The 24,222-nt window shown below is 44.2% G+C and overlaps 1 long non-coding RNA gene across 1 annotated transcript in view; it reads left to right on the forward strand.

Moving 5' to 3' along the window:
* LOC122205987 overlaps positions 1-24,222 on the forward strand; it is a 56,741-nt gene that overhangs the window by 16,924 nt on the left and 15,595 nt on the right. Inside the window, exon 2 of the long non-coding RNA XR_006196329.1 lies at positions 11,925-12,111. This is a non-coding gene — a long non-coding RNA (uncharacterized LOC122205987). The remainder of the gene's footprint in view (positions 1-11,924; positions 12,112-24,222) is intronic.

Consider the following 24,222-nt stretch of genomic DNA (forward strand, 5'->3'; position numbering starts at 1 on the left):
AGACATGGCTGGCCCCTGCACTAACCCCACAGATAGCTTCTTTGGGGCGTCTTGTTATGGGAGATCATATCATTATAGTTACTTTTAATAAAGGGTTTTTGTTTCTGGCCGTTGAAAACATCCTCCTGGGTGAGATGCTCTGGCTGTTGTGCATTCTGGTTCCCGAACACCTATTCATACATAGTCTCCAACAGCACTTTATCCCATTGCGTTGCCATTATGGGCCCCAGCTTCTGCTGAGTTGAAATGCCAGCATATAAAGATGAATTTCTGGGGCACCTGGGTGGCTCGGTTAAGCGTCTGATTTCGGCTCAGGTCATGATCTCACAGTTTGTGAGATTGAGCCCCACGTCAGGCTCTGTGCTCACAGCTCAGAGCTTCGGATTCTGTGTCTCCCTTTCTGCCCCTCCCCTGCTCATGCTCTGTCTCAAAGATAAATAAAACATTAAAAAAAATTTAAAGAGGAGTTCCCCCTCAAACACAGGCAAAGGAGCTAAAGCAAATAGGGTGGCTTAGAGACCTTGGCAAGGAAACTTAGGGGAGAGAAAGGCAGTGAGGGAAGGCAAGCTGGCAATCCAGTGCTGTGTTCTTCTGTCTTTAGGGCACGAAGACACTGGGATGTCCATAACGAGTTCACAGGGCTTGCTGTGAATGGGCATTACCCCGGGCAGTGCTTGTGTGATCCAGCCTTGCAACTTGGAGGGGGAGGGGTGGGCGATGCTCCCTGGCCCTGCGTGACCGTGTCGTGTGGTTACACGGTCAGCATATCTGGCTTCCCTACTTGGAGTCTTAGACTCAGGCAGGCTCAAATGAGCAGGTGGCCACAGGTCTGAATTCAAAGTTGTTGAGCTCTGAGATGCAGAGAGGGGGTTGCTAAAGTGCAGCCCAAGGTGCCATCTGTGGGCAGCAAAGCACAGCGATCGACACTCGTCTCAACAGGTGTGGGGGCAGCACAGTAGAAGCGGAAGTGAACATTCACCGGTTTTAGAGAAATGTCATCGGCACTCTCCATTCTCTGCACAAAGCCCTTGGGATTGTGACTGCGCTCACAATTTCTTGGGCTCACATTTTTTTTTTTTAATTTTTTTTTTAACGTTTATTATTGAGAGAGAGAGAGAGACAGACAGACAGACAGAGCATGAGCAGGGGAGGGGCAGAGTGAGGGGGAGACACAGAATCCGAAGCAGGCTCCAGGCTCTGAGCTGTCAGCCCAGAACCCGACGCGGGGCTCGAACTCACAAACTGCGAGATCATGACCTGAGCCGAAGTTGGTTGCTCAACCAACTGAGCCACCTAGGCGCCCCTCTTGGGCTCACATTTATGAGCTCGTTCATGTCTGTGAATCTCCTAACCCGATTCACAGGTCTTCAGTTTGGATGTGTCCAGTGTTCCTAACCACCTGAGGTTTTAGGGGAGATGCCCTTGCCCCCCCTTGCACGGGGGTTGGGTTGCCAAGTGGAAAATGGGTATGTCAGTCGCTGAAGGCATGGTGGCTTCTTCAGGTTGGTGTTTGGGGGCAAGCGATAGGTCATAGCTATTCTCTAAACTAATCTTGTTGCCTCATTGCCTAAAAGCTTCTAGCAGCTTCCACCACCTGTAGAATTAGCCCTTGGCATGATGGACAAGGCCTTTCACAGACTGATCTCAGTTTACCTGGCGAGTCTCATCTCTTGACCTTCTGCTGTTACCTCAAACACCTGCTGATCACGTGCCCAGCTCCCACTTTCTCACCCACATGTATGTTTATGGATACTGTTCTCCTCTGGATTCCTGGTGAAGTCCGACACCGTGTAGATCTCACCCAAGCCAGCTCCTCTCCACGATTTCCCTTTGCATGTGCTCCCGGGAAGCAGGTGATCAGCTGGCAGAATGTCTGGCACACGCGACGTGCTGATAAGGGGCCTTGGGATTGAGTTGGGATGAGCTGAGCTCACTCAAGTGCATGTCTCTGAAATTTGGACCTTGGTGCTGCTTCTTCCTTGAACGGATGCAGGACAGACCTGTTGCTCTTCCACATGAGTGATTAATTTGAAGGTGGCCATAGGCACCTAGTTTTTTAAGAAGGCTTTATTTAATTTTTAAGGTAACTACACCCAACGTGGGGCTTGAACTCAAACCCTGAGATCAAGAGTCTCATGCTCTACCGACTGAGGCAGCCAGGCACCCTGCCATAGGCACCTTATTTAACCTTTCCTTTTCCATTCTGCAAGTGATTACAATAATTACACAAATTACTGATGAATCGTGTTTATTAGTATGCACAGCTTTTTAAAAAAAATTTTTTTTAAGAGAGAGAGAGAGAGAGGCAGAGTGTGAGTGGGGGAGGGGCAGAGAGAGAGGGAGACAGAATCCGAAGCGGGCTCCAGGCTCCAAGCTGCCAGCGCAGAGCCCGACGCAGGGCTCGAACCCACAGGCGATGAGATTATGACCTGAGCCGAAGTCGGACGGTTAACCGACTGAGCCACCCAGGTGCACCCCCCCCCCCCCCCCATGCAGAGCTTTTACTGCATTACTTTGACCCACAGACGACTCCATAAGGACCATCTAGCAGCTGTACATCTGTCACTGTCCCCGGCTGAGAGATGGAGAAGTAGAGTTTTAGAGCATCAGTGATGGCTTGTGCCGGGCCACGGGGGGGGGGGGGGGATATGGGTTCATCTGACTCACATTCCTCTGTTACTGTATGTGCTTTATTGAATCCTGGCCATCTTGGTGCCCCTACTCTGAGTTACCTCCAGTTTGAGTAATAAATTTCCCCTTTGGTCCTCAGGTTAGGAGAGCATTTTCCTTTTCGTGGTTGTCTTACGTTGTTAGCGGATGGGAGTTGAGTGGGGCTACAGAGCTTGGTTTGGAGTGAGCATTACATGTTCTAATGCACAGCGGTGATGAAGGACCCACAAATATCAGGGAATTTGCTGAGTGTTACTGACCAGGTCCCGGGAATGTGAAGTTTTTCTCTCTCCCCCCACCACCCCACGCCCCAACACTTGGGGTCTCCATCTGAAAACTGCTAGGTTTCAGTTAAAACTGGGGTCTCCATTTGAAAGCCACCAGGCTCCAGTTAAAGCTGACCCCTGGCAGAACATAAAGGAATAGGCACCCTGATTGTTCACAGGTCTTGCAACAAAAGTGCATAACGCTGGCCACCTGATTTCAGAGGCCTCCTAAACTCTGAGACTCGCTCCACTAGCCCTATAGGAGCATCACTTATTTTTAGTATTTTTTTAAAGTTTATTTCCAGAGAGTGAGAGAATCCCAAGCAGGCTCCGCACTGTCAGTGCAGAGCCAGATGCAGGGCTCGAACTCAAGAACCGCGAGATCATAACCTGAGCTGAAACCAAGAGTCGGACACTTTTAACTGACTCAGCCACCCAGGCGCCCCTGAAAGTGCCACGTTTTGATGAAATACCACCAGGCTTGAATTCCTGTTTTTTCTCTTGTGTATGCATAACGTGCGTGTTGTGTGGTGTGTGTCTTGTATCTCTGTGTATTGGGGTGTGTGTGTGGCATCTTTGTGTGTGGAGTGTGTTGGGGGTGTGTGTATTGTATTTCTCTGTGTTGTGTTGGGGCGTGTGTCTGTTGCTTTGGGGTGTATGTGTGTCATCGGCAGAGGGAGAAGGGGTACAGGAGGAAGGAATGGCTCTTCTCACCAGGAATGGCAGGGATGTTGAAAAATCTTCTCTAAATCCCTAATCTCTTCACCCAAGATTAAGCAAATAAAATTGTTGGCTTGAAGAAGTCAGATTCTTGATGACTCCTAAGAGGCAGCAAAGTGAGTCAAGGAGCTTAGCTTCCTATCAGCAACGAGATAAAGGGGCTTTGGCCCTGAATGACAGTTTGAGCAATATACCCTAATCCGATTAGCAGGGGATTCAGTGTCAGTCTATATTAATGGTGGGTTTTTAAAAATGGATGCTAAAGGGTTAGTGTTCATCATCCAAGGGGCTTGGTTCTTCCTCTGGGTGAGGTAAGCCTTGCCTGAAACTCGGGGTGAGGGGGCGGGAGATGGGTGAGGCCGGCGAGGGGCTCATCTCTTCTAAGGGTCCCTTTGTTCACCCAGGGCTTTGTTTAAGCTGTCAGCTTCTCCTCAGCCCCAAAGAGACAAGGGGGGATGGAGGGCAGGGGACCGTGGCAAAATCAGGGGACTGGATTCAACACTAAGTTCTGCTTGGAGTTTTCTCAGTGGAGAGTTTTCACACTGAGCATATTTTCCGGGTCCTCTACCCTCCAGGCTGGAACAATCCTTCATTTAAAAATTGCCCTGTGGGGTTGAGCATCTTTTAATGCTTTATTTATTTGAAAGAGAAGGAAGGCAACGTGGTGTGAAAGAATAGGAAAGGTGTATTTCCGTTACAGATGAATTAATCTCCAGGGACTTTGGTGGAAATCCTGGTGTGAGGCTAGGCATGAGAATACAATTTACAAGTAACAGACCCGCTCTGGGGTCCTGAATTCCAATCTTCTGACTCTTGTGTTTCAAATCCAATCTGGGTCCTTCAAGGCCAAGGCTCATTACTTAGCTGGAACATGGATATTTTGTGTATTTCCTCAATGGAAGATTTATTTCTAGAGCAGATACCCAGAATCTGGATGGGTTGGATTATGTTTTGAATCTGATTTCGCCTGGAAATTGGCTTGCAAATAATTAAAGTGTATCTGCCCTTAGCCTGCATGGGGAGGGCTGCTACCTTGTGATTCCTTGAGCAGCAAGCCTGGATCTGGTCTCTTTTTTTTTTTTTTTTAAAGTGAGGGACACCTGACGTTCCTCTAAGAATTGAGAATGACATCAGGCCTGTCCTGAGAGCAATGTTAAGCTACATGAGTGGCAATGATTTGCCTTTAGCTCTGGTTGGAAATCAGGGGCACCTGGGTGGCTCAGTCGGTTAAACGTCTGACTTCAGCTCAGGTCATGATCTCGCTTCTCGTGAGTTCGAGCCCCGTGTTGGGCACTGTGCTGACAGCTCAGAGCCTGGAGCCTGCTTCGGATTCTGTCTCCCTCTCTCTCTGCCCCTCCCCTGCTCATGCTGTATATCTCCCTGTCTCTCAAAAGTAAATAAACATCTGGGGAGAACCCGTTACCTTTCCTCCGCACCCCTTGATCTCAGAGAATGCATAAGTGGAATCTGTTTTTCCTAACACCTATACAAATGTGAGGCAAGCCTCATACGGAGGGGAGTAGCTGGGGAGTAAGGGAAGGGTCTTGGGTAAAAGGATCAGTCACTGCCTGAGCTCAGAGGAATCCCCAGTGTTCTGTAGAGTGGTCAGTAATCTACAAACGTAGTTGGAATTCAGCATCACCTTGTGCTTGTTTATGGAAAATACACATTCCTGGCCCGATTTTAGACTGCATCAGACTATGAAGGGGTAGGGCTCACGGACATGTAATTATACCAGGTTTGGGCATCAGCCAGGGTTGGGAACCACTGACATAGGATATCTTGGGGCAGAAGAGGATGTAGCAGGGAGGCTCAAGATGGTTGGGTCCTTTCTTCCTATTGAATGATGGTTGACCTTCTTTTCTTTTATTGGAACCACCTTTTAAGATCTATGATGGCTAGTTTGAGACTCTCTGTAGAGTCTCTACCATTTGTATAGAGTGTGGCTCATGTCAGAAATGTAAATATTTGGCTTGTTCAAATCCTTGTCTTATATTCTCCAGCTGATGAGTGTCAGGCTTAGATAAAGTAAATGATTTCAGACTCCATTTTCTCAGACCCTAAAGTCCATGATCTTCCTCCTGTGTCATGCCTCCAAGTGAGGAGAAAATGCACGGGTCTTTTGTTTCCTAGTTTCTCTCGTTCAGGAGGATTTTAAACCAAGAGCGTGTGTTCTCATTACCTTCAGGTCTCTGTCGTGGTGGTCGTGTGTGAATACGGATTGTTCCGGAAAGGAAAGGGGTCAGCGTCTCAGCATTTGGCGAGCACATCCTCTGCTATCAATGAGCACTAAGTCAAAGACTGTGGGCCATCAGAGCCCAATGGGAGCCTGGCTCACTGGAACATGCTATTTTCATATTTATATATTTGGCTAATTTTCTTTTCTTTTTATTTATTTATTTTGAGAGGGTGGGGACAGAGAGAGAGGGAGAGAGAGAATCCCAAGCAGGCTGTGCATGGCCAGTGCGGAGCCCGGCGCGGGGCTGGAACCCACAAACTGCGAGATCATGACCTGAGCAGAAACCAAGAGTTGGACGCTCAACCGACCGAGCCACCCAGGCACTCCCGATTGGCTAACGCTCTTATCTCAAATGCAGGATTCATGCTACTCTCAGTGCCGTTTAAAGAATCTGGGCTGTTTGCCTGGGGAAGGTCCTCTTCCTCCTTGTGAGGGAAAAATTGCGTGTGGCAGACGAAGCACATTGAAGAAGGGGTGGAGTGTTCTGCCTTCAGAAACAAAAGTGGGGTCTCAGGTCACAGGCGGGGGAGGTCGGCAGACGGTGCAGATGTGAGACCAGCGCGGTTCCACAGGCTTCCGTGGAAGTAGCTTTGGGGATACAGAGCCTCCGGGTGATGCGAGTTGATGACTGGAGTTGGTGGCACTGAGTGGGGACCTGGTCACAGAGGCAGCAGGCGTTATGGAAGGCGACCAAGGTACCGGCTGTGGGATGCAAAGAGGAGAGAGCAGAGAGGCCACCTGCTTCAAAATAGAACATCCAGAGGCAGGGTGAGGCTTCACGGAACTTTGGTCAGTCTCTCCAGATCCGCCTCAAGGACTGTGACAGGTGCCACAAAATAAAGGACCTTGTCATTCCTCCCAGTTACGTTGATACAGTGTGTGTTAGGCAAGCTTGGTTAATCTGTAGATGAAGTGTACCATACCGAGGATAGTATATTCCGAAGCCGCATCCTCTCTGTGTGCCAAGGTATTCTTAAGTGACTGAAGCAAAGCAGGTAGGTGATGAGACACTGCCTGGAAAGGCCACTACTAGGGGACCCTGTTCCCCCCGGGTGTGGCTTTTGATAGAACTAATTTTCCACCTGTCTCGGGGGGACAGAAAGGCAGGTGGTTCTTAGAGCGCCCCCTTTGAACGGACTGTGGGTTTACTCCACTGTTTTTGAAACTCTACCCATCCAAGCCTTAAAAAATAGGCGGATTTGGACAATGGGTATGTGAAGAGAAGAGCAGAGTTAAGTCCCAGCCCGTAGATGTCAGTAGAATCAAAAGGATCTGGCTAACGGGAAGCCGGATTCTGAGCTGTTTCCAGGAACAAGAATACGACTTGATTGATTCAGCTTCTACGCTTTGTCTGCAGCACTGGCTGCGTATCCATTCAAGAGGAATCCCACCCTTTGGATTTCCATATCAAAGACGGGCTGGGGTTCTGGCTGGCCTCGGTGGCAGTTCGACAGCCAGTGTCCTTCCTCAGATCAATGCGCTCTGCCAGTCATTACTACGGGGAAGACTTGCTGACTTATCTGCCTTGAGAATTTGACTCTTTTCAAGTCGTTTGCCGGGGAAGTCTCAGGGGGAAGGAACTCACAGCCTTTGGGCTCTGCAGGTGAGCTGGGACTGTATTTCCAGCCCAGCGTACCTCTCTCTGTTTTCTCTTGGCATCAGAATTAAGTGGGATCTAGAATGAAAAACTCTAAGGGCGCCTGGGTGGCTCCATCAGTTCAGCGTCTGACTTTGGCTCAGGTCATCATCTCACGGTTCGTGGGTTGGAGCCCCACGTCGGGCTCTGTGCTGACAGCTTGGAGCCTGCTTGGGATTCTTGCTCTCTCCTCTCTCTCTGCCCCTCCCCTGCTAGTGCGCTCTCTCTCTCTCTCAAAGTAAATAAATAAAAACTTGAATAGAATGAAAAACCCTGAAAACAAGATATGTGGATATTTTCAGCTGTAACCATTGTTTCCAGCCCTTCAAGTGATATTTTGAAACCGACAAAAAGTTGAACGGGGATAGATTATTCTCTCAACGCAGGCTGTAGTCTAGTCTATCCTTCCTCCCTCCCCTCCTCTTTCCATTGCTTTTTTTCTTTTCTCCCATTTTTCTCTTCTGCATGAGAAAAGGGCTCAGAAACAACAAGACGTCATCTAAATGTCACCAGGATATTCCAGTCGATGCTAGACGTCTTCATCAGAATGGCTTTAGCTAGGAAGCAATATGGAGAACCTCAGTTACATGGCCAGTGCCATTCAGATACACCTTCAAATGCTGTTTTAAAGGCTCAGGTTCTCACCGTGGACGTAACTTTTAGACATTTCAGTAAGAGATGATATTAACCTTTCAAAGAACTCTGGCTGTGTTTGGATGGTAAAGAGGCTTCTAAGTCATTGAGTAAGTGATTTTATTTATATAATGTTTATTATTTTATATAATATTTATTTTTGAGCGGGGCAGAGAGGGAGAGAGGATCCGAAGCAGGCTCTGTGTTGATCTGTGTTGAGAGCAGAGAGCCCCATGTGGGGCTCGAACTCAGTGAACCATGAGATCATGACCCGAGCCCAAGTCGGATCCTTAACCAACTGAGCCACCCAGGCGCCCCAGTAAACCATGTATTTCTGTGTGTGGTTATATGATGACCATTCACACCCTCTGAAAATCACTTCCTCCCTCAGTTGGTGTACTTTTAAACCAGTGTTTCCCAAACTTTGTATCTTGGAACACTCATTCCTTGAAAAGTCAATAGGTTTCACTCTAAGTGTTCTGTGGTTCTTTCAGTTTGGGAAACACTGCAACATAATTTAGAACCTTACTCAAATCTCCATATCAAAGGCTCCATAAAGTCCTGGAGTCAATAAATCCCTTGACTAGGTTCACCCTTGGGTTTCCAAACTCACATAGTTGACCGGAGAACATTATTTTGCATATCATTCATTAATGGTTGTGGATCTAGAGACCGTGAGACTACCCCGTGTTTCTTTGATCTGGTCTCCTTTGGCATCTTGGAATGTTCTTTCATCTTTTGCTACCCAGTCATAGACTTTCCTCAGTGCTCAACTTTTGCTTCTGGGTCTTTTTCCCTATGTGTCTTAAGGTCTTCACCCACTTCTATAGATTTGTATAGAAAGTAAACTCACCTCTTTCTCCTCTGTTCCCATTTTTATCCCTACTTGTCTTTTTCACAAATATATTTGGAAGATTGCCCCTTCTCCCCCAGCTTCACTCCCCTCAACTGATGTCACCTTTTTCTGTAATTTTAGTTTTCACTTCCGGTTTCTTGATGCGTTAATGACACTGACTTTCTCCCTCAACAGAGGGAGGTCTTGAAGTCGTTTAACAGCCTTCCCCTCTCCCCATCTTGGAAAAATAATTACATTCTTCATAAATAGCTTGAGAACTCTTACTGCTGCACACATTTAATATTAAAAGGATGATGCAACTACGAAGCATTCAATGTGTGGATTTCAATGACTTAGAATAAACGGTTGGTGTCCTAAAATGTTAAGTCTAATTGGAATGGTATTTCTTAGAGAAGTCCTGCTGGATTCCCCCCTTCTCCCCAGTGGAGAGCCAAATAAGCAAATGAAAAAAAAAATAGACAAGAGAGTTAAAAGAGCAGGAAATACTGTTTCCCAAACTGGGGGGAGGTGGAAGGTTGGTGAAGGATACATGCGGAACAGTTCTGGGAAAGCATGGGCTGAATGTATCCAGTGGTGAGTCTGAAGCCTGCAGGTGAAATGTTCTGCCGGCCCGCCTGTCCCCCCCTTCCCCCAGAGGGTGTCCTGGTATCTTCTGCTGTATATTTTACTGTGGCTGTGAGACCACTAGGGAAAAGTAAAGATGGATGGAAATTGAGATGGACACAGTAGGACTTCAGCAAGGCTTGATATTACACGGAATGTATTTTTCTCTTCTTCATTCTTGAAGCCCCACCCCCCCCCCCCCCCCCTTCACTTGTTTGTCTGCAGACTCCTTCATTTCAGGAATTTGGCATCAATATTGACATCTCGCTGACCTCAGTGTATACCTAGTGACGAGACTCTGATGGCAGGTGGCAATGCTAGCCAGGAGACCACCTTGAAGACATGACAAACAAGGCTGGCAGTCTGTCCAGATTCCTATGGAAACTGCCCAGATCCTGTATTTTCCTATAAACCCTGCCAGCCTTGTTGTACCCCAGGTGGGGTTGGAGTCGGTTAGCCTGCCGTAGCCTCCTGTGCCCGGCAAAGTAATAAAACTATCTTCCCTCTTTACCCCCAAACTCTGTCTTCACGTTACATATTTCGGCCCCGGAGCAGAGGTTGGTTTTCAGCAACAGTGACAATGCTTATAATTGAGGTTCATAACATCTGAACCCTCTTGTCCGGTGAACGGGGGGCAGGGTCACGGTATTCCCTCCAGCTCACTCTTTAAAATACACCTTGGCCACAACAGTTACACTGGTCATAGAAATTATTTCTTAGATCCCATTCCTCAGCTCCTTGTTTTTTCCTTATTACAAAAGCAGAATATGCTCGTCAAAGAAAAATACAAAGGATAAGAGAATAAACAAACAGTTACCTGGAATTTCATGCAACCAGGTGGCTTGATATGTATCTTTCCGCTTCTGTTTTTGTACACACACACACTTTACAAAGATCCTTCTGTTTTAGTTTTCTAACCTGCATCTTAAAATCTCTACTATATTTTGAAAATCTTTTCACACAGTAAACGTACTTCCATAGCCTTGATTGTGAGAGCAGTGCAGTATTTCATTTCTAGGCACCCTCCGCTGTCTTTTGAACAGTTAGATATACAGCATTTCTTCTGTCCTAAACAGAGCTATCACGAACTCTCAGAGATAACACTTTGTGCACAGTCTTAATCATTTTCCTTAGATGAAAAAAATTTTTTTAAGTTTATTTATTTTGAGAGAGAGGGGCAGAGAGAGGGGGAGAGAGAGAGAGAATCCCAAGCAGGCTCTGCACTGTCAGCACAGAGCCTGACATAGGGCTTGAACTTGTGAACCGTGAGATTATGACCTGAGCCAAAACCAAGAGTCAGACGTTTAACCGACTGAGCCACCCTGATGCCCCTCTTTAGATGAATCTTTTTTTCTGTGTTTATTTACTTTTGAGAGAGAGAGAGAGAGACAGGCAGGCAGGCAGGCAGGCAGGCGCAGAGCAAGAGGGAGACACAGAACCTGAAGCAGGCTCCAGGCTCTGAGCTGTCAGAGCAGAGCCTGACGTGGGGCTTGAATTCACAGACCGTGAGATTGTGACCTGAGCTGAAGTTGGATGCCCAACTGACTGAGCCACCCAGGCGCCCCCAGCTGAAAAATATAAAGTGGCTTTTCTAGGGGGAGGGACAGGGGCAGTTTGAAATTTTAAAAAATGTATTTTGTCAAAACTACTCTCCCAAAGATACCAGTTACTACTGTGGCTTCTTACTGGTATTATCAATTTTTGGTAGAGCTTGAAATGAAAAGTGTCATTGTTCTGCTATCTTTACTTACATTTGTTTCATTAGTAACAAGGTTGAATAAGCCATTATGTCCTCACTGATTTATTAACACTACTGGCTTCTAGTTCATGTGAGCTGTTACTGCCTGTGTTTTTCTATTGGTGTGTTTGGTTTCTGTTACTCAGTTTTAAAGACCCTTTGCATCTTGATGGCTAACGTTTGATCTAATTGTGGGCAGTGTTTGGCACTTACGCTGTGTAGACACTAGTCTAAGCTTTTCTACACATTAGCGTTGTTAAGCCTTACCCCTCTGACAATCCAGACGACGAGGAGGTTGTGAAGCAGCTAAAAGTCTTTATTTGGGATGTTAGGGCTTGCAGTCCAGCAGAGGGACACAGGGCGGTGGGGGGGGGGGGGGTACAGAAATTGACAAGTGCTCTAAATTGGGGGAGGGGAGGGCAGGCTGATGAAGGCAAAACCCACAGGGTTATAGGAGTTCGTAAATTGTTTAGAAGGAATTACGATTGGTGCTGGCAGAGTTAGACTGACCGACGAATACACGATTGGCTGTTTAGCTAACAGTTCCATTATCTCTGTTTCAGTCCACAGTAGAAGGATGCGTTCCAGGAGGTGGTCCGGGTGCAGTTGACAAAAGTCAAAGTCCGTGTTCTGAGAACTGAAATAGGAGATGTGCACAAGCCTCCTTCCTCGGTGTCCTCCCCACCCTGTTCTGGGCAGCTCTCAGAAATGCTTACTTCTTCTGGAAAACAATTTCGCACCTCCTGTGAGGTAGGTACAATGATGATTTCCTTTGTGTTGCGGTGGAGAAACTGAGGCGTTGAAGAAGTTCACCGAAGGTACGTGGTTTGTAAATTTTAGAGCTAAGATGTTACCCAGGCAATTTGGTTCTAAACCTCCTTGCTACTCAGCCTTAAAATGGAATTTATATTACAGGTGTTAACCACTTGACTGTGTTATTAGTTACATGTGGATTTTTTTTTTTTATCTGCCCGCGACATATTTTTATTTTATTTTTATTTTACATAACCAAATCTGTTAATGGTTTCCTTTATGTTTTGTGCTTTTGATACGATAGGCAGACTTCTTTTTTTCTCATAGCTAGTTGTTCCCAACCTGTTCCAGCTTACAGCTCACAATGCCATTTCTTTATACATGAATATCACATGTACTTTTGTTTTACCTGGACTTTTCTATCCTTTTCTATTAACCTGCCTATTTCTTCACTGGTTCTAATTTTTTTTTGTAGTTTAAAATACATTTTGGGGTGCCTGGGTGGCTCAGTCAGTTGTGTCTGATTTCAGCTCAGGTCATGATCTCACGGTTTGTGGGTTCAAGTCCCGAATCGGGCTCTGTGCTGACGGCTCAGAACCTGGAGCCTGCTTTGGATTCTGTGTCTCCCTCTCTCTGCCCCTCCCCTGCTCATGGGGAGCATGAGCTCTGTCTCTGTCTGTCTCTCTCTCTCTGTCTCTCTCTCTCTTTCTCAAAAATGAATGAACATTAGAAAAAAAATTTTTTAAATACATCTTAACACCTGCTAAAGGAATCCTCTAAAGAAAACTTCTTGGCCAACATTCTTTCCTTCAGTGAGGTTTTCCCAGTAACTTTAGACATTTCCAGATGCTCTTTATATTTAAGTTAAGTGTGTTCACTATGATTTTCAAGCCAGTCTTTTCGTTTCCATTATTCTTGGTTCCCATTCCCTCGGTGGGGGGAGGTCTGCTCTCCTGCACCGCGGCCATGCGATTCAGCAGGAGCTGTCCTGGTTTAATATACCCCACCACCAGTTGACCAGATAAAAATGGGGCTTCCTCCACCCAGCAAAGATAGCCAGCGTCTTTTCCCCTGTCTTCAAACTTGGGACCTAGAGAATAAGTCTCTCTTCGTAGTAAGTCTCACCTCCCTGCTCATGGGAGATGAGACACAGGAGCTGGGAATGTGGTGTTTCAGACCAGGTGGAGGAACCCAACCCAGTCACAAGGCAAGACACAGAGGTTGGTACACGGATCACAGCAAGTAAGAGTTGGGGAGAGACCATCCAGCTTAGGGGACTCGGGCCTGGGCAGCTCCCTCCGCTTAGCTGTCCTTGACTTTCCCTGGCAGCTCATGGGATCAAAGGACCAGAGCTCACCTGGGCTACATAATAACCCTTCCAGTAAATTCTGTCTTGCCATTGTTCAGAACAATTCCAGTCCTTTGCAACCACAGCAGTCCTGAACAATATGCTGGTCATTATAGGAATGTAAAATGGCCATTGATTTTCACATGTTTCTGTTGCAAGTGACCAAACCAAAATCATGAGTTGTTTTCAGATTTTTCACTTGGGTGTTTTTGGATTTCTGGGAGTTAGCGCATTTCATCTGTGAATGGTGATAATGTTCCGCAATTCTAACATATATACCTACACGCACACACTCATTTACGTATAAATCTACACATGTGCACACCCACCCACACACACGTTTCTTTCTGATTGTATTTGCAAGGACTGGCAAGTTTACCTTGAGTAACAAGATTGCTGCCATCGTGCTACTGTTGACTTTAACGGAAGGCCTCCGGACTCCCAGAGTTAAGAGTGGTATTTGCAGTTGGCTTCAGACAGATTTAATGCATTAAATTAATTGAATATTCTTCTAGTTTTATTTTACAAAAAAGCCATGCTTTTAGAGAAGTTAGGAACACATTTTTCATTACAATTTTTTTAGCAGCTAACAGTATGATTATATGTTTTAGGAAATCGCCTTTCATCCATTAATATAGTTAATTATGTTCATAGATTTTTCTAAGGATTGATTCATTTTTGCAGCTCTGAGGAAGGACTTCTGCTTTTTCATGGTGTGTGATTTATTTACTATGCAGCTGAATTTGCTTTGCTAATACTTCCCTTGCTAACTTCCCTCTATATTCATAACTAAAAATTGGTCTAAAAATTGTCTTAAGGCAATGTTTTTCAGGTTTTAGTATTGGGATTATGCTGGATTTCCGTTCGGTTTACTTGCTCTGGGACAGTTAAAATGCCACATGAATAGTCTGTCTCTTGATGTTAGCTAGAACTCATTGGTGAATTTTCTGAGCCCAGCATCATCTGGAGATTCTTTAATATCGTGAAAATCGTTTTGTTTTTTTTTTTTTTTTTTTTTTTTTTGTTTTTTTTTGAGCTATTTGTTTTCAACCTTGTGTCAAGTTTGTAACTTTAATTTCTTTTGAAAGTTTGTTTTTCATGTGTATTTATTTTGAGAGAGAGAGATAGGCAGACCGTGAGCAGGGGAGGAGCAGAGAGAGAGGGAGACACAGAATCTGAAGCAGGCTCCAGGTTCTGAGCTGTCGGCACAGAGCCTGATGCGGGGCTCGAACTCACAGACTGAGAGATTACGACCTGAGCCCAAGTTGGATGCTTAACTGACTGAGCCACCCAGGCGCCCCTCATGAGAGTTTTTAAGTTAAAAAAAAATTTATAAGAGAGAATCAAGCACATTTCAGTGCTGATGGGAACAAAACCAGGATATAAATGGGAAAAAAAAATTTTTTTTTAATGTTTATTTTGTGGGGGGCAGAGAGAGAGAGAGAGGGAGACACAGAATCTGAAGCAGGCTTCAGGCTCTGAGCGGGGGTGGGGGGGGGTGGGGGGTGGGTGGAAAAACCAGGATAAAATGGAGTGTGGAAATCTCAGGTGAGAAAGGAGGTAAATGATAGAATTAAATCCCCAAAGAAAATGTTGAAAATGGGATCCTGGTCATAAGTGGAAGGATTATCATTATACAGGTAGAGAGACACCTCTGATGTCAAACTATTAGGAAGTGAACATGACCTTGAGGGATACTGGTAAGTGTGTTGGAGGGATGGTGGACAAAGTTCCATCTTATTACTTCTTTTACTTTATTTTTTCATTTTTGGAGGTTGGGATGGGCACAGGGAGAGGAAGAGAGAGAATCCCAAGTAGGCCCTATGCCCAGCACAGAGCCCAACAGGGGGCTCAATCTCACAACCATGAGATCATAACCTGAGCAGAAATCAAGAGTCGGACACTCACCCAACTGAGCCACCCAGGCACCCCTCCATGTTATTACTTCTATTTTACTGAAGTAGGAGGCCAGCCATCAGTTGAACAAGAGAAGGGGTGTGTAGTGTATAGATTTTCTGTGGTGTGGGTGTGAGATGGTCACCGTACGAAACAGGAGATACGTTTGATGCAAGAAACACAAACTGTCACAGAGTGCTGAAGACGCGGGAGACATTTCTGGTGGACTTGAGGTCGTACCATTTCATGAGGTTATGTGGTTTCTTTCACTGTTACTTCACAGTCTGGAAGGCGGAACAGAGAAAGTGCGAAGTGAAGCTAATCCACGGTGTGAGTTCTGCTGGGCTGATGTAACAGAATAGCAGCACAAGGAAGTTGGAGATGTTTCGGAGGATAGCTGAACAAAAAACAGAAGGAGGAAGAACCAGGAGTGGGCTAAAGAGTAAGCAGAAGTGGAGAATCTCTAGGAATTTAATTCATCAAGAGGTCAAATAACATGTCCTGAATTAATGAAGAAAAAAAAAAAACCCAAGACCTGTTGGGAGAACATTGAGAGGTTGGGTTGAGAGAATAATTTTGGAGGGGAATATGACCATATGGACAGAATGAGTGTATCAGAAGGGTAGATGAGCAGAGAATGTCTTCCATTTTGTATCGTGGCCAAGGAAAATTAGGGCCGTGTGAGATGGTGGTATTGACTTGACTGCACAACCGTTGTTGGCAGTCTTTGTTGGTGTTCTTCCCTGTGATAAGAGGCCTGGCTTTGTAGTCTTTGAAATATCGAATTACCAACATTTATCCACGAAGAGATAGAGAACTCAGATCTACATAAGTTAAAGAAGTACAATTTGGGATATGAACTTTCTGCAAAGAAAACTTCAGTTCTCATTTACTTGGTGATTTACGCAGACATTGGAGAAAGAAATGATACCCATCTCACAAAGAAACTTGTTCAGAAGACGGGAGGAGGGAGACGCTCCCAACTAATTCAGTGAGGGCTATGCTACCATGATGAAAAACAGGAAAATGTTACAAGGAAATGAAGCTGCAGTGTAATATCTCTTATAAAAACAGATGAAAAAATTCTTGCAAATTTCAGGCCCTGAATGAGTGCAAACTCGTCTGATCTCAGAAGCAAAGCAGGGTCAGGCCTGGTTAGTACTTGGATGGAAAAATCAAATCCAATATTATGTAAAAAGGGTAGCACATCATGACTGGGAGGTATTTATCCTGAGAATGCAAGGTTGGTTTAACAGCTGAAAATCAATTGATAGAATTCAACATAGTAAGCCAAAAAAGACCATGGTAGTTTTCCTCCCATAGATCTGGAACATATTTTGTTAGATTTATACCTAAGAATTGTATTTTGTGTTTTTTTATAATGTATTTTTAATTTCAAATTCTGCTTAAGTGTCAGTATGTAAGGAAGTGATTGGTTTTTATATAGTAGGTATATACTGAGGGGGGCATCCTTGCTTTGATCTTAGTGAGAAAGAGGTTGTCCCACCATTAAGTATGACTTCAGCTGTGGTTTTTGGGGGGACGTTCTTTATCCCATTGAGAAAGTTCTCATATTTGTAGTGTGCTGAGAGTTTTGATCATAGATGGGTGTTGGGTTTTGTCAGCTCCTTTTTCTACATTGATTGATATGATCATGTGATTTTTTTTCTTTAGCATGTTGATATGGTGGATTACATTAACTCTGTTTCAAATGTCCAGCCAGTCTTCATACCTGGGATAAATCCCTCTTGGTTGTGGTGGATAATTCTTACTGTTGTTGGACTTGGTTTGCCAATCTCTTGTGGAGGACTTTGGTATCTGTTCATGAGAGATCTTGCTCTGTAGTTTTCTGTTTTGGTAATGCCTTTGTTGGGTTTTGGTATTAAGGTAGTGCTGACCTCGTAGAATGAGTTAGAAAGTATTTACCTTGCTTCTGTTTACTGGATGACATTGTAGAGAATTGGTACAATTTCTTTCTTAAGGATCAGGTCCTGATGCTTGATGTTTTGGAAGGTTATTAATTGCTGGTTCAATTTCTTTCCTTTTTTTTTTTTAAGATTATATATATGTGTGTGTGTGTGTGTGTGTGTGTATACATATACATACACACATATATATATATATATATATATTTTTTTTTTTTTTTAAACATAATCTCTACACCCAACTTGGGGCTGGAATGTATAACCCTGAGACCATGAGTCACATGCCCCACCGACTGAGCCAGCCACATGCCCCACTGATTCAATTACTTAATAGATAATGGGTCCATTCCTTCTTCTGTGAGTCTGACAGATGATGTCTTTCAAAGAATTGGTCCATTTTATTTAGGTTATCAAATTTGTAGGAATAGAGTTGTTTAGAGTATTTCTTTATTATCCTTTTAACGTCCACGTGGTCTGTATTTTCTTTCGTTTTTGATATTAGTAATTTGTGTCTTCTTCTCTTTTTACTTAGCCTGACTAGAAGCTTATCAATTTTATTGATCTTTCCAAAGAACCAGCTTTTGGTCCTGTTGATTTTCTCTATTGATTTTCTGTTTTCAATTTCATTGATTTCTGCTTTATTTCTTTTATTATTTATTTTCCTCCACCTACTTTGGAATTAATTTGGTCTGCGTTTTCCAGTTTCCTGAAAACTTAGATGAATGAGTTTAGATTTTTTTTTTTGATGTATGCATTCAGTGCAATAAATTTGCCTCTAGGCATTATTTTTACAGCATCCCACAATTTTTAATAAGGTGTGCTTTCATTTTTATTTAGTTCAAAGTATTTTAAAATTTTGATTAAGATTTCTAATTTGAACCATGTGTTACTTAGAAGTGTATTATTTAGGGGCCCCTGGGTGGCTCATTTGGTTAAGCATCTGACTCTTAATTTTGTCTCCGGTCACGATCTCCCGGTTCATGAGATCGAGCCCCATGTCAGACTCTTTGCTGTTAGCGCAGAGCTGCTTGGGATTCTCTCTCTCCCCATCTGTCTCTCTGCCCCTCCCTGGCTCGTGTGCGCGCTCGCGCTCTCTCGCGCTCTCTCTCTCTCTCTCTTTCAAAACAAATAAATATACTTAAATTACAAAAACGTTTAAAGAAGTACGTTGTTTAATCTTCAAGTATTCTGGGATTTTGTGGATACGTTTTTGTTTTTGAGTTTTAGTTTAATTCCATTGTTGGTCTGAGAGCAAATAGCAAATGATTTCTATCATTTTAGGTTTGTCAAAGCATTCTTTATGGCCTAGAAGGGGGTCTGTCTTGGTGAATGTTCTATGTGAGTTGGAGAAGAATTTGTACTCTGTTATTGGATGAAGTGGTCTGTTGACATCCACTTACCCAGTTGGGCTATGGTGCTGTTGAGTTCAACTATGTCCTTACTGGTTTTCCCCTTGTTGGATCTGTTCTTTCCTGATAGAGGGCGTTGAAGTCTCCAGTTGTAATAATGAATCCATCTTTCCTTGAAATTCTGTTAGTTTTTGCCCCATGTACTTTGATACTCTGTCAAAGTAACAACTAAGTATTGTTATTATCCCTTGGAGAACTGACCCTTTTATCATTATGTAATGCCCCTCCTTATTCCTGGTGTTTTCCTAACTCTGAAGCTTGTTCTATTTGAAATTAGTGTAGCTACTCTGGCTTTCTTCTCATTAGTGTTAGCATGGTATATCTTTCTCCATTCCTTTGGTTTCTTTAAAAGTTTATTTATTTATTTTGAGAGAGAGGGAGAGAGAGAATTCCAAGCAGGCTCCGAGCTGTCAGTGCAGAGCCCAACACAGGGCTTGATCTCACAAACCGTGAGATCATGACCTGAGCCAAAATCAAGAGTCAGGCGCTTAACGGAGCCACCCAGGCGCCCCCAGAGTGATGGCTTCTAAGCTTCTTGCGTGCTGGGCCCGAAAATGGAAGTCCAGACAGTATGATAGATTTTTATGCATGAGGGTTTTATTAGTCACCTCATCAGATCTCTTTGAAAAAAGAAAAGTGTGTGTATGTCTATAAACTTGTCTGTCTATACGTAGATATAAATGTATATGTGTGAATAGATGTAGACATAAATGTGTTTATATACATACAGAGGTGTGTGTGTGTATACATATATGTGTATATATACATATATGTATATATGTGTATATACATATAAGTGTATATACATATGTATATATACACATAGATATTTGAATTTTTTTTCTGTTTTCTGACTATAAAGCTTTAAGTGTTGAATGTTTATTCTGGAATGAGTTATCATTATAGTTATTAGCAAGTAATTGATCAAACAAGATGAATGTATTACAAATTGGATAAATATTTTTTTGTGTATTTATTTTGGAGAGGGAGAGCGAGTGTGAGCAGGGGGTAGGGGCAGAGGGAGGGGGAGAGAGAGAGAGAATATGAATCTTAAGCAGGCTCCATGCTCAGTGCCTGATGTGGGGCTTGATCCCATGACCCGGGGATCATGACCTGAGCTGAAATCAAGTCAGTTGCTCAACTGACGGAGCCACCCAGGCATCCCTTGGTAAACAATTAATTAGCCATAAAAAGTAAATTTCTCTAACAGTGTGTTAATCCAGTAATTTGTCATTTACTTTCCTAATTTACTTTCTTAATATACCTTCTTAATTTCCACAGCAAAATACCTTTCCTGAGACTTATCAAATGATATTAATTTTACTTGTTACCCTTAAAGGCACCTTTTGTTAAAGGTAAATTTAGAGGGGGCTGACCTGAAGCAGCCCTATAAAATTTGGAATCTCACATTTTCATATTTCCTCACACTGGCTGTGAACAGTGAGTTATTTCAAATTTAATTTTTCCTGTCATCTCAAAATATCTTTATAAATGACAGACACTTGAGAACGTATACACCCAGAGACATAAAATTCATTTTATGGTTGAAAACAATTTGACAAAATTAAAATAACTTACGAGATTTGAGAAGGAGGAAGTACTTCAAATGAAACAAAGGCGTTTTCTTTTAAAAAATTATTTAGAGAGTGAGTGAGTGGGGGAGAGGGTCAGAGGGAGAGAGAGAATCTTAAGCTTTGTTCATACACACATTCATTAGTAGATGCTCTCTCTATGAAGGAGGAGTTTAATGGACTTGTAGAAATAAAATACAAATAAAGAAGACAAGAGTTGAGGGGCACCTAAATGGCTCAGTTGGTTAGGCATCTGACTCTTGATTTCAGCTCAGGTCATGATCTTTGTGGTTCATGACATTGACCCCTTGTTGGGCTCTGTGATGACGGCATGGAGCCTGCTTGGGATTCTCTCTTTCCCTCTCTCTCTCTGCCGCTCCCCTGTGCTCTTATGTGATCTCTCTCTCAAAATAAACAAATACACTTTAATGTTTATTTATTTTTGAGAGAGAGATGGAGCATGAGTGAATGAGGGGCAGAGAGAGGGAGGCAAGGAATCCGAAGCAGGCTCCAGGCTCCGAGCTGTCAGCACAGAGCCTGACATGGGGCTCGAACTCACGGACCATGAGATCGTGACCTGAGCTGAGGTCAGAGGCTTGACTGACGGAGCCACCCAGGCGCCCCAAATAAATACACTTTAAAAGAAAAAGATGAGCCGAGGTCACTAGTAAGTTAGCAGGCAGGAACTTATCACAGGCATATTAATGGCTGTGAAGTAACGGTGTCATGTTTCAGTGATGCTAACACGAACCTGAGAAGCATGTTGTCAGAGAGGAGGAATAAGCCAGTGTTAGAAAACACGGTTACCAGAAGACCTGCCACCAAGGAACCCAGAAACCTAGATTTACAAGGGTCTATTGACAAAAGTTAACGAGATTATTTCTCCCATGAGTCTGAGCAAATAATCAAGAAAATATAAAATTCTGTCTGACTTCCAGTCTAGCCTCCTTTTACTCAAAGTGATGACCTCATCTGTTGAAAGAAGCAGTTTTCACTTCCTCCCTCTTGAAATGATACAAAATATGCACCTGACACTTATGTGTTTTTTTTTTTTTTTTTCCCTAAGGCCAGTGACAATGCAGAGAAGGACATGCCTGTAGCGGACGGGTGTGTCCCTGGTGTGCGTGTGTGTGCACAGCACATGGGAGCACCTCCTGACTGTCCTAACAGTATGACAGGTAGACAGAATAAACGTGGATTCTTGCCCTCAGTTTGCAGCTTTGTGACACTAAGATTCCACTGCCTTGGGGTGCCTGCGTGGTTCACTTAAGCATCTGACTCTTGGTTTTGGCTCAGGTCATGATCTCGCGGTTCATGAGTTCAAGCCCCACGTCGAGCTCTGTGCCGACAGCTCAGAGCCTGGAGCCTGCTTCAGGGTCTGTGTCTCCTCTCTCTCTGTCCCTCCCCCATTTGTGCTCTGTCTCTCAAAAGTGAATAAATGTTAAAAAAAAAAAAAAAAAAAAGGGCGCCAGGGTGGCTCAGTTGCTTGAGTGTCCAACTTCGGGCTCAGGTCATGATCTCACAGTTCATGGGCTTGAGCCCCGCGTCGGGCTCTGTGCTGACAGCTCGGAGCCTGGAGCCTGCTTCGGATTCTGTGTCTCCCTGTCTCTCTGTCCCTTCCTCATTTGTGCTCTGTCTCTCTCTGTCTCTCAAAAGTGAATAAATGTTAAAAAAAAATTTTGTTTTTTAAAATAAAAAAGTTAAAAAAAGAATATCCCAATACAGGCCAGAGCATTATGCTTTGACCCTGATGGAAGTGGTATAAATACATCAAAGGTCACGCAACCGAGTGTTTATGGTGGCTTGATTAAAAGAAGTTTCTCAGACACCAGTGACTTGAAAGTCCCTTGGGACATGTTAGTTCACACCCCTGTATGTAGTACAGTGAGATTCAGGTGGGTGAGAACTGCCTCTTTTATAAAGTGGAAGAAGGTGACAGTAAGAGGGAAAGCGATGAAAGAGAACCGTTTAGCATCTCTGCCACAGCACATTTTTAGGACAGGTCAATTTCAGGAAAGAGTGCCACTTTGAAACAAAGGCTTCAGTGTCCCTGTATCAGTTTCCTCTGGCTGCTCCAACCGATTTCCCGGAATACCTTCTCCCACGGTATTGGAGGGCAGAGGTGTGAAGTGAATTTCCCTGGGCCCCAGTCAGCATGTGCACAGGGTTGAGTTCCCTCCAGAGGCTCTAGGAGAGAATCCATTTCTCTTCTAGCTTCTGGTGGCTTCTCGCGTTCCTTGTCACAGAGCCTCACGCCAGTCTCTGCCTCCGTGGTCACATTGCCTCCTCTCCTGGTCACTTGCTCCTCCCCTCTGCCTCTGTCTTGTAAGGACAGCTGCGACAGCATTTAGGCCCCATCTGGACAATCTAAGACAACCTCCCTTGGAGGGAGGATCCTTCCCTTGATCATACCTGCAAAGACTCTTTTTCTAGATGGGTAACATTTACAGGTTCCAGGTATGAGGACCTGATATGCATGAGGGGCAACGTTCAGTTTACTGCTGTACTTAGTAAATACTTTTCATTCACCTTAAATCGAAGGAATTTTCTGCTCTACCTTGAGCACAGAAATGGTGTATACCGAAAGACGGTAACTAACGGCCATATTAACTTTTTAAATTCCAACAGTGGTGAATTGTCTTGGATTCTGGAGATATTGCTTGTTGGCTTTTTTTTTTTTTTTTTTTTTTTTTTTTTACAGTAGTTATGAATTCTGGTGTGTGTGTGTACAAAAATATCCTGATGGCACATTGGCCAATGCAACGTTAAAATATTAGGCGCTCTTCAAAATTTTCCAAGCCAAGTGAAACACCCCAATCAGAAGGACCATGTTCATCGAGTGGATATATTGGTTCCCAATTTCCACAAAAGCTTGAACAGTAAATTATACCTTCTGGTGCCCAGGCTCCTTTTATATACTCCCTGATAGGGAGCGTCAGTAAATATCAATGACCCCCGATGCCTTGGGATTGATGGCTGGTTCTTCTCTGCGTTATTGCAACTGTAGACATTTGGCACCACTTGGCCCCGACTTTTGGGGGTTCAGAGCTATTCACTACATAACGATCACATATTTTAGGGAAAACCAAACTCTCCAAGACCTAGAAATGATAAAAAAAAAAAAAAAACACAAAAACCCAAAAAACAAAATGAAAACATTGTTCGAGCAAGGAAAGGCCTCCAGTTAGCTAAGTGAGCCCACTGCATGCCAGATAAAGAACAGCAATGCTATCTCCAGCCCACAGGCCCAGGACCAGCTATAAATGATCCATTCAAGTCACTCCAAGTGCATGTGTTAAAGAACTTCCAGATGTCCTCAAAGGCAGGCCCTGTCTTCTGTAATCTGGTCTCATCCACCATATGGTGCTGATTTGGTGGTCGTGATAGAGTGGTGTGGGGTGAAACACGGGCTGCTTTGCAGGCTCCGAAAAGGGTCGGGAAATTGTTTAAGGCCTCATCATTCATCAGGTTGGAGGTCCCAATGACAAACACTTCCCGGTTCCGTGGGGCGAGGAGATGCGTAGGCACACTCCAAGAACAGACTGTTTACGAAGAACATAAGTTATTATTTCAGTGCCCCGGAATGACCCCAGATGTTTTGGGATCTTATCAAAATGCTCAGTCCGTGGCCAGAAGCTTGGGACTAGCCGGAGTTGTTAAATGCGAAGCAGTGACCAGAATCTCGTTCTGGAGGGTTGTCTTCTGTTACTGAAGGTGCCTGTTTTTCTTGATATAGCCGATGGCCACTCCTGTGGCAGCCTGTCCGTGATGGAGAATCGGGATCAAATGTGGGGGTGTTTAGAGAACATCTATTCCAACTCTGCGATTTTTCACAAAAGGAACCAGGGATAGAGGGGCTAAGGGGTTCATCCCTGATTCACAGTTTAGAGCCTATGCCTCTGAATTTCTGACTGGTTCATTACCCTTCCAGCTCCCTGTGGATGGCCGTTCTGTCATCG

Source organism: Panthera leo, chromosome E1, assembly GCF_018350215.1.
Source record: "Panthera leo isolate Ple1 chromosome E1, P.leo_Ple1_pat1.1, whole genome shotgun sequence".
In the NCBI taxonomy this organism is placed as follows: Eukaryota; Metazoa; Chordata; class Mammalia; order Carnivora; family Felidae; genus Panthera; species Panthera leo.